Source organism: Suncus etruscus, chromosome 7, assembly GCF_024139225.1.
Source record: "Suncus etruscus isolate mSunEtr1 chromosome 7, mSunEtr1.pri.cur, whole genome shotgun sequence".
In the NCBI taxonomy this organism is placed as follows: domain Eukaryota; kingdom Metazoa; phylum Chordata; class Mammalia; order Eulipotyphla; family Soricidae; genus Suncus; species Suncus etruscus.
In genome coordinates this window covers 2,340,254-2,350,281 of record NC_064854.1, presented here as the reverse complement: position 1 = coordinate 2,350,281, position 10,028 = coordinate 2,340,254, and the positions used below count along the sequence as shown (strand labels likewise).

Sequence of the window (10,028 nt, the reverse complement as noted above, 5' to 3'; positions counted from 1 at the left end):
AAGATTTGGGAAGTGCACTTAGGAGTAGAAGGGTCCCTTGTGACAATTATACTTGGAAATCATCACTCTAGCCAAGACCAGGGTGTCGAAAAAAGGTAAATTGAAATGCCACTAAGATGCAATGAGAGAGGGAAAGCGAGATGGAGAGATAAAGAGATAAAGAGACACACTCAGAGAGAAAAACATTTAACATAGAGCAGGGGGGTGAGTGAGAGAATAACTGAGAGCATATTTTTAAAAGAAAACATTCTTTTATATATATATATATATATATACATATATATATGTATATATATATATTGCAGAGGTTTATCTGTTATCAATTGTACATAATTATCCCTTATCTCTATACTTATTTTGTTTCTTTGATTGTTTAGTTTTTATTTGCGGCCATATCCAGTGATGCTCAGAGGTTATTCCTAACTCTGCACTCAGAAATTGCTCCTGTCTTGGGGGACCATATGGAACACCTGGGATCAAACCACAGTCCATCCTGAGTCAGATGTATGCAAGACAAATGCCCTACCTCTGCAACATCGCTCCAGCTCATCACTATAATTTTATTAATTTAATCCTAGAGAAAATTTTATCTGTCTACAGAGGGATGGAAAATATAGTGACCCTGTGTAAATAAATGAAGATATACTAGATACTATAAATGACAGGGAACCCTAAGTTAATTGGCTAAACATTTTTTTAAGTTAAGGTAGTTTAAGTCACTGAGGTGAGTATGGTTCTTTGTGATTAACAGTTACTTTGTGAACTTTAATTTATGTGTATGCAGAAGAAATACAGTAAAATAAAATGTTTTGGGAACAGTCTATAAATAAGTAAGAAACATTTTCTTGGCTGGACACTGTGAGCTTTAAAATTAGTAACTGACCGAGACCCGAAGTATTTTTAAAGTAACTTCACCATTCAATAATAATAGATCTAAAATGCTTTCACATACATACTTATTCTTACATCAAACATTTTGTCAAAAAATGTCTTTCTTAAATAGCTCATCTTAAAAAATCTTATATGGTGAAAAATAAGAAGTGTTGTAGTAGTTGATAAGTTAGTACATTATTTTAAATAATTGAAAATAATATAGAATTATATATTCTATTATATAATATTGAAAGTAATATATTTTTATATTTTTAAATATAGATAAGATGCCAATAAAGTGCCAATAAAGAAGTTCATTATTATTATAGAATGGACATTCTCTCTCACTCATCTGCTTTCTATTTAGACTACACTCAGTGCTCAGGGCTTACTCCTGGTCTGTGTTTAGGCATAATTCCTGAAAGTGTTCAAGGGACCATGTCTGGTCCCTGGGATCAAACCAGGATTAGCAACATTCACCATTAGTTATTTATCCCCATTTACTTTTTTTTTCCCCAGATTCTAAATAAAAGTTTTTGAAGATTGACTAAATGTTTTAAGGATTATTCTTGACTTACTTTTGAAGTGGTTGAGTAAAGTTTTCTTTCATTTTTTGCTATTTCAATTGCTACACTATCCTAACTGTAAAATCAATTTTTTTAAGTAGACTGATGTTTTTCAAAACTTCTATTAAAAATAAATATATTTATAGAAATAGAATCCGTATAGCTTATAAAAATATAAAATATCAATCAATATAAATAGCAGTAATCATTTGCATGCTGATCTCTCTAAGACATGTTTCTAATTAATATTATTCTAATAAATTATATAAAGTTATAAATTACTTCCCATTTAAGGAAAGCACGCACCAGATGTGTTTTTTTTTCCTTCCCTGGTGCAGTGCCTTCCTCCAAAAAAAATAATTTGCTTAAAGGCCCGCTTAGCGAAGTCAATTGTTTGACCCTTTGCATGGATCATTGGCGGTAATTCCAACATGGCTGTAACATTACATTTTTCTCTTTATTTGGCTACTATAGAAATTCAGCCTCAGCTCTTCTATAGACAAAGAAATGTCTTCTATAGACAAAGAAATGTCAAAGCCCGCCAAAAGTTCCCTGCTGGCTAGTTCATATAACCTGGCGCCAACAGCTTGTTTTTCTAAGTCTAGCTCTATGATGGTCAACAATTATTTCCGTCCCCCCTAAAATCTATTTTGCGGCTACTACATAGACATCAAAAATATCTCTGTCTCTCTCCTCCTGGTTTTTTGAAAAACCTGCTTTTTGCTAAACCAAAAACATCTCTGGCTCTGGTTTCCCTGCCTTCCAGCAGAGTTCTTTCTCACCTGAAGAATGGTCTTTTAATATGTTAATTTAAGGCTTGTTTCTCCATTATACTGCTCTCCTGCTCTTTGAGAACACCTTGCATATCAGAGTTTGTGCTTATAAAAAGTCACCTGAAAAGTAAATTTGTCTCTCGTGCCTTGGGCGAGGGTCCCCATACAATGTATTTTGTGTGGTCTCATTTATTTCATATTTCATATTCGTCCACTCGTGCTCACGATTCTCTCTTCCGTAAAAAGGTTCCTGAAACCCACGAAGGTTCTGCTTAGCAAAGATAACCTGTTTGCAGCAATAAATCTTTATGCAATTATTCTACAACCCAAATGAAATTCCATAGGCTTTATTTTTATTTTATTTAGCTTTCATCTGTAAAATAAAGTATTTGAATGGTATTTTCCAAGAAAGGTTGAGATTCTGTGCCTTTTTAGAAGTTACACTCTAGTCGGAATATGCATGTTTCCATATTCAAATGTACAATATGTACAAGTATATATATAAGAACCAATGTATTGTCATAGTAAATTAAACTAAAAGTTTTAAAATGTATTATAAAAATCAGAAACATGATTTTATTATTATATATTTTAAAATAATATTACACAAAACATGAACAAAATGTATACATTTAATATTAATTTTTATTTAGGAATCATGTTTGTTATAATTTATGTGATAAAATTTCATTCAGACAATGCTGCAAAAGCTACAACTGTGTATCCATCACGATGCCATCCTTCGCCAATGCCTAATCTCACATTCCATCATTTTTGCAGACTAATCGTTGTTAATTTTAATTATTATATTTTAAATTACACATTTGCAATAGCGCTAATGTTTATTATTTCAGTGTACATGGTTAGATGTACATTGTCACTCCAATTACAAACACCTGGCTATTATCATTATTTACATCAATACACAAACTCCGTTTTACTTGGCATTCTCAGTTCTGTATTAAAAATTATTATGTAGTTGTATTAAAGCAACCATCTGGTATAATCTGTTCAGTTTCATCAGTAATGAAGATTCCCTTTCTTGCATATTTATATAGCTTAGATTGATAAGATTATCAGCTATTTGTCCTATCTGTGCCTTTTTCTTTTAAGATTTTGTTCTGCAGTAAGCAATGCTCTAGGCCCTAGACTCAATCTCTGCCTCATTGCTCAGAAATTACTTCTCAGGGGACCATAACTACCTGCAAGGCCAACCTACCCCCCCCCCTCTATTCTCTCCAGTCTATACTTGTGGATATTTTGTCTAACATAATACTCTACAATTATACCCACTTTGCAGTAAACATCATTATTTAATTACTTTCTTCTACCCAAATAATATTTTAAAGTGTACAAATAACAACATTGCATTCCTTGGCTTTGCACTCAAGAATCTGTCCTAGAGTTGCTGAGGACACCATGTGTCGTGCTGCAGATGAAAATCAGGTTGATCACATGCAAGGCAAGTGCCTTTCTCTCTGTACTATCTATAGGACTAAACATAAAATTTTAATCTATTATCTGTCATTATACATTAAGATTATTTCCAAATTATGTCTAATGTACTCAGATTTGCAATAAATATAGGACTATGTATATGTATATTAACAAATTATTTTGTTTTGCTTGTTTTTTATTGTTTGGGGGCCACATTTATCTATTTCTGGGGTTTGTGACTCTGTCCTAAATCATTATTGAAGATGCTTAGAGAAGTCATTAATATGTAAACTTATTACTGTTAATATATTTACTTAATATTAAGTCAATAATATGTAAACATGTTGGATCTATCTATGCAAGGCAAGGACCTAACCTGCTATACTATTTCTCGGACTCTGATTTTGCACTTTGGAAGATGATGCCTAGAGGTTACTCCTTGCTATGTACTCAGAAGTCACTCCTGGCAGGCTCTGAGTACCATATGGGATACCAGAAATTGTATCTGAGTCTGTCCCAGGCAATCTGCGTGCAAGGCAAATGCCCTAAAACCATGCTATTACTCTGACCCTGGTTATAAAAAAAATATTACCAAATGTTGAGGGAGGGATAAAGTGCATAGAGGCGTTTTGGATATAGAAATGGAAGCTCCTGTTAGTACTCTTTTTTGATATTTCAGCTTATGGGGCCAGAGAGATAGCATGGAGGTAGGCATTGGTTTTGCATCAGAAGAACAGTGGTTTGAATCCGGCATCCCATATGTTCCCCTGAGCATGCCAGGAGCAATTTCTGAGCATAGAACCAGGAGTAACCCCTGAGCGCTGCCTGGTGTGACCCAAACCTCCCCAAAAAAGAAATCTCAGTTTATAGATTTGGAAAAACACTAATGTTACTGAAATTATTTCCTTTGTTTTGCAAGGCTGATTTAGACTTAATCCCTGTAACCACAGCATGTTCTCTGAGAATCGCCTTGTGTGATCCATTACTGCAGAATCAGAAATAAATCCTGTGTCATGTCAGATGTAAACCAACCAACAAACCAATCAACCAACCCTCCCCCCCAAATGGCATTAACATGGTTTTCTATGGGTTTACGAGATTGATTCTGTTAGTACCTCACTCAGTAACTCAGTGTATGCCTTGTTACTTACTGGTAGGAATCAGCTTTGAATGTACCATCTTGGATTGGTGTTGAGATCACCTGGTCCTATCTTCCAGGTGTGATGATTTCCCTCATATTAAATACTCAGTAACAGAGGAAATATCTCTCTTTAATCGCTAGATCTCCTGAGAGCTAGCAGCTTGGAGTTGTGGCTTTCTATGAGCTAAGGGTAAAAAGAGGGAAACTCCTCAAAATCTTTTTCTCTCTCAGTGTGTGTGTGTGTGTGTGTGTGTGTGCATGTGTGTAATTTATTTTCCAGACTACCATCTGATTCCAGATCCACATCTCTCCAGTGCTCTGATGCTTGATTCTGAGGACTTTATTCAATATAATGGTGCCTGAACAGGAACAGGAACACTCCAAGAGATACAAAAGACCCTGAGAAAGTGACTGAATATACTCAAGGCTACCATGAATATAAACACACACTTTGTTCCAGGCCAAAACTGAAAGTTTCTCCCTCATCTTTAAGCCACAGTGAGGATGTAGGATTTTGATTTTGATAAGCCCTACTACGTAACATGTATAGAAATCACATGGACCAAATTTCTTTGCTACATTTTAAAATCATCACATCCCTTACTTTTTTTTTGTTTGATTGTTTTTTATTCTTTTTTTTTTTTCTTTCATTTCTGGGCTTGAGGAACATATGAGACACCTGAGGATCACACCAGAGGACAAACCACCGTTTGTCCTAGGTCAGCCACATGCAAGGCAAATGCCCTACTGCTGTTCCACTGCTCGGGCTCCAGACATCCCTTAAATTTTAGAAGCTCTGCCTTTCCTTTTATTAATGACCTATTTCTCCCATTAAAAAGCTGGATGCTGTTAAAGAAGATAGGGCATAACTCAAAAAAGCCTTTTTATACACACATTGTGCAAACATTCAAATGTGCTTAAACATATGTGATTGAAAGTGTGCTATAGTAATCCTGTATTAGTACAAAATTCTAAACATTTTTTACAACTTGGCAATGATTACAAATGATTTCAGATGGTACCAATAATATGTTACAGACTTGAAAAACTTATTGAAATGAGGATAATGAAAAAGACAGTTCCCCTAATTTTATCACCTAAATTTATTAGAGATTATTTAACTATCAGATATAAATAGTAGAACACATTTTAAGAAATGATTAAACTAATACCTCTACAACTGTACTTGCATCTTTATCAATTAGGCTTTCTTTAATGAGCTGCGTTTGTACAGCTTTTATTATATTTTTTGTTTCTATTCTTACAATGCATTCATAAAATTAGAAATTATAATATTTATTTTGAGTACTTCTTAAAGCCACAGATTTCCCTTCCCCATTGGCAAGTTACTTTTATTGCAGCTTGTTTGTTTGATTGAAGCACATTTCTGGCTGTGATTTAAGGATACTTATTACTGTTTTCAATGATTCATCCTGGTGGTGGTTAAGGACACCAAGCAGAACGGTAATAACCAGTTCCCCCAAATACAAATAATAGACTCATTTCAGTGAGCCAGTGTAGGGGGTGTTTTGGGACAAAACTATGGGTGCTCAGGCCTAACTCCTAGCTCTGTGCTAGGGATCTCTCTTCATAGTGTATAAGGCACCTTAAGTAGTAACTGGGTTTTACTCAGGTCAGCTGCATACAAAGTACGCTGTGCTATCTTCTTGATCCTAAAATTTCTGCAATTTTCAAGAGACTAAACTAAAAATATTTTCAAATAACACCCCTTTTGTATACGTTGCATGACTGAGAATTATTATAGCATACATTCCATTATAGGTATGTATACATTCAATGTAATGGCATATATATATATATAATGGAATGGCATACCTGTAATGGAATGTATTACATATATATATATATATATATATATGTAATGGAATGTATTACATATATATATATGTATATATATATTACATATATATATATATATGGCATTAAGAACATGTGATAATAAACACAAATGATCTTAACTTAAAAAACGAAAGTACCCAGGCCAGATGGTTGTTCAACCAGTTGGGCGTTTGCCTTGCACGTGCTGACCTAGGACAGACCGCAGTTGTACACCCTGGTGTCCTATATGGTCCCCCAAGCCAGTAGCGATTTCTGAGTGCATTGCTAGGAGTCATCAGGTGTGGCCCCAAAACAAAACAAAACAAAACAACAACAACAAAAAAAGAAAGTTCCCTGTTTTTGAGATAAAAGTAACAGACTAAAATAGTATATTTGGTACGAAGCAACTGTTGTGGAAAACAACAGATTCTATTTGTGTAAAATAAAGTAGATATAATTAGGTATAAATACAAAAGGACATTTGTATGATTTCATAGTTAATTTATGGCAATCCCTCTCTTGCAACCAGATTAGAGAAAATGTGATCTTAGAGAAAAATCCCAAAGTCTAGGCTTATATGTCCTTTGATTATAAAATAACCCAAAGTAAGGCAGATAAATTTTAAAATAGAGTTAATAATGATTTGAATAAGAGAATATGAATTGTGAAACACATAATATTTTAGAACAAACTCATTGTTCCTCAGGTTCATTCTATAATTGCTTTGTTTTGTACTATTATTTATATTTATAAGAAACAATCTCCCTATCAGCAAATATATTTAAGTCTTGGTTATTTAATTTATTTGGACCCTTTATTTCTTATCTTTCTCCTCCTTCACTCTGTTCCTTTCCTCCTAATTATACACTGGGACCAAGACTATTCTAAACAACCCCTTTATCACTGTTAATTTCCTAAGAACTACAATTCTGAGAAAATTTCCCAGTCTCCTTTAATTTAAAATAAAAGAGTGATGCTCCAATATCTGTCAAATTTCGCAGTGTTCTTAACACTAAATCAAAAAAAAAAAAAAAAAAAAAGCAGTTGAAGTACTTAGTTTCAAACATCTTCCGTAAATAATTATATCACTAAAATGCTAAGAGCTAACATTTTAAAGATGTAATATATTCAATGAAAGAATGTTGCCCCAAAATACTACTGTTGAAAGAGTTGTCTTACTTTTAAAACTTGATCAACCTATAAAACATATAAATATAGAAAAGAAATAAGAGATTGACATATGTATTTTTATTTGCATTCAATTTTTATTATGAATCAAATGCAAAGTGCAACCTTTTAAAATATATATTCTGTAATGTAGAAATTTTTTATTGGTGTATAATTTCTGTCAGAAAATATACATTGTATACAAAATACCAATTATTAAAATTTATTTTTAAATCATATGTGCCACAGTAAATTGTATCACTCTTTAATTTTTGGTATGACTTTTATTTATATATGAATTTTTAATCAAGAATAAACTAGCATTTAATTGTCAAGACATCCTTAAGTTTTCTGGTTATTTCTCTATGCAAGCAATTAAAACTGTTATAGTAATTTTTATAGATGATTACACTCAGGGAGTATTAAATAATTTTCAGTTTTACGTAAATACAGTTTTCTGAATCTGTGCTGAATTGAGTATGGAATGAAATGCTAAATTATTCAAAAACTTAATCTATTTTCACTGTGATGCTATTTATATTTCCTAGTGTTATATTAAATTAAAGTGTGTTCTTTGATTTATTAAGTGACTAACATCCAAACTGTACCTAATGTACATAATTTCTAACTGCTTCTAACTTAGAAAATATCCATTGATTACAAAAGAGCAAGAGACACCAGGCCAATATGTCTGAAATCACAAATGTTAGATAACATATAAACATTGTGCCTAAACTAAACATGGGTCCATCAGAACTAAAAGTATATTTAATGACAAAGAACTTAATTTTAAAACACTTTGTACATGTGTCTTACTAAAAATTATAAAAAATCCATGACTGAATAAAACTATACCTGACATGGTTTCATATTCATAATTAAAATGGATGTTTATATCAGTTATAGAAGCTCATAAGAATGTCTCTCAGCCACAATGCAATAAACAACATTAAAATTAGAAAATATTGTGATTCATCTAGGATAATTTGTTAATAGTATTTATGTATGTATAGTAAGATCTGGAACCAATTCAATTTGATGATGTACAGTTGAATAAAAGAGGGAGTAGACAAGATTGAACAATGCAGATCCACAGTCTTCTATAAGAATCAAGCAATGGGAGAAGGTGTAGTGGATAATAAAGCATCATGAGCTGTTGTTCCTGATGGGATATAATAATTCTGTTAGCCCATTCATAAATGTAAACATTTTTTACAACCAAATCATTGACACATAGTAAAATAAATTATGAAAATATATTTTAAAATAAGAAAAATTTGTCTGCCATTGATCTAATACAGTCTTAAATCTCAAAGATATATGCAAATATGTTCATTAAAACATATTTCCAGTAGTCAAGAAATAGATCAAAGGTTAATGGTATTTTGCTCAAATAAGCAGTTAAAATCTTGGATTTTGTGATGATACAGATGGAACTACATCATTTCTACAAAATGAAATAAGCAAGATAGAGAAAAAAAGTTTTCACATGTTGGATATAAAGCTTGACTATTCTTTTCAGCAAATGTCAAAAAAAATTCTACTAACGCTTGGATAGTAACTACAGAACAACTATTCCAAAAATTAGAAGAAAATACTGTTGAAAGAGTGGATTATGAGAAGGGAAATGAACATTCTCAGGAGATATGGTACTGAATTTTGTTAAGTATGAAACCCTAATATTAACAACAGTATAATCCAAATGTCTAAAATAAACTAAAAAATGAATTCTTAGACCAGTGAACAATGTTGAAGGATGTTGTTTCTTATTGAAGATGTTTATATTATCTCCCTGAAACATAATAAACATTCCTGCAAACAAGTTTTATTAAAAAGCATTTAATTATGAGCCATTGGTTTTTGTTTTTTTTTGTAGGGGTGCCTTCCAGTGAAGACCAGAAGGTCTGCTGGACAAATTCTAAAAGAGCTGTAACACTAATATGAGCCATTCTTAAAACAATAACAGCAACTAGAAATTGTGATCTTGGCTCTATCCTCAAGAATTACTCCTGGTGATACTGCAGGGGGGATCTTATAGGATGTCAAATATTGATTCAAGGTTGACTTATGCAGGGCAAAGAATTACCTTTCAAAACAATAAAAATATTTTATTAATTATTTTATTAATTTTTAAATTATGACTCTAAGTTTATATTTTTCAAATCATTAGGTAAAATAAAATGTTACTATTTAACATTTTGAAATTCAAATCTTAACCTATGGTGAAATCTT

At 32.3% G+C, this 10,028-nt stretch overlaps 1 non-coding gene across 1 annotated transcript; it reads right to left on the bottom strand.

Moving 5' to 3' along the window:
• Nucleotides 1-9,673: 9,673 nt before the first annotated feature.
• LOC126014590 (U7 small nuclear RNA) lies at nt 9,674-9,734 on the bottom strand. Its single transcript, XR_007497612.1, has one exon. It is a non-coding gene; the product is annotated as a U7 small nuclear RNA (small nuclear RNA).
• Between the last annotated feature and the right edge of the window lie 294 nt (nt 9,735-10,028).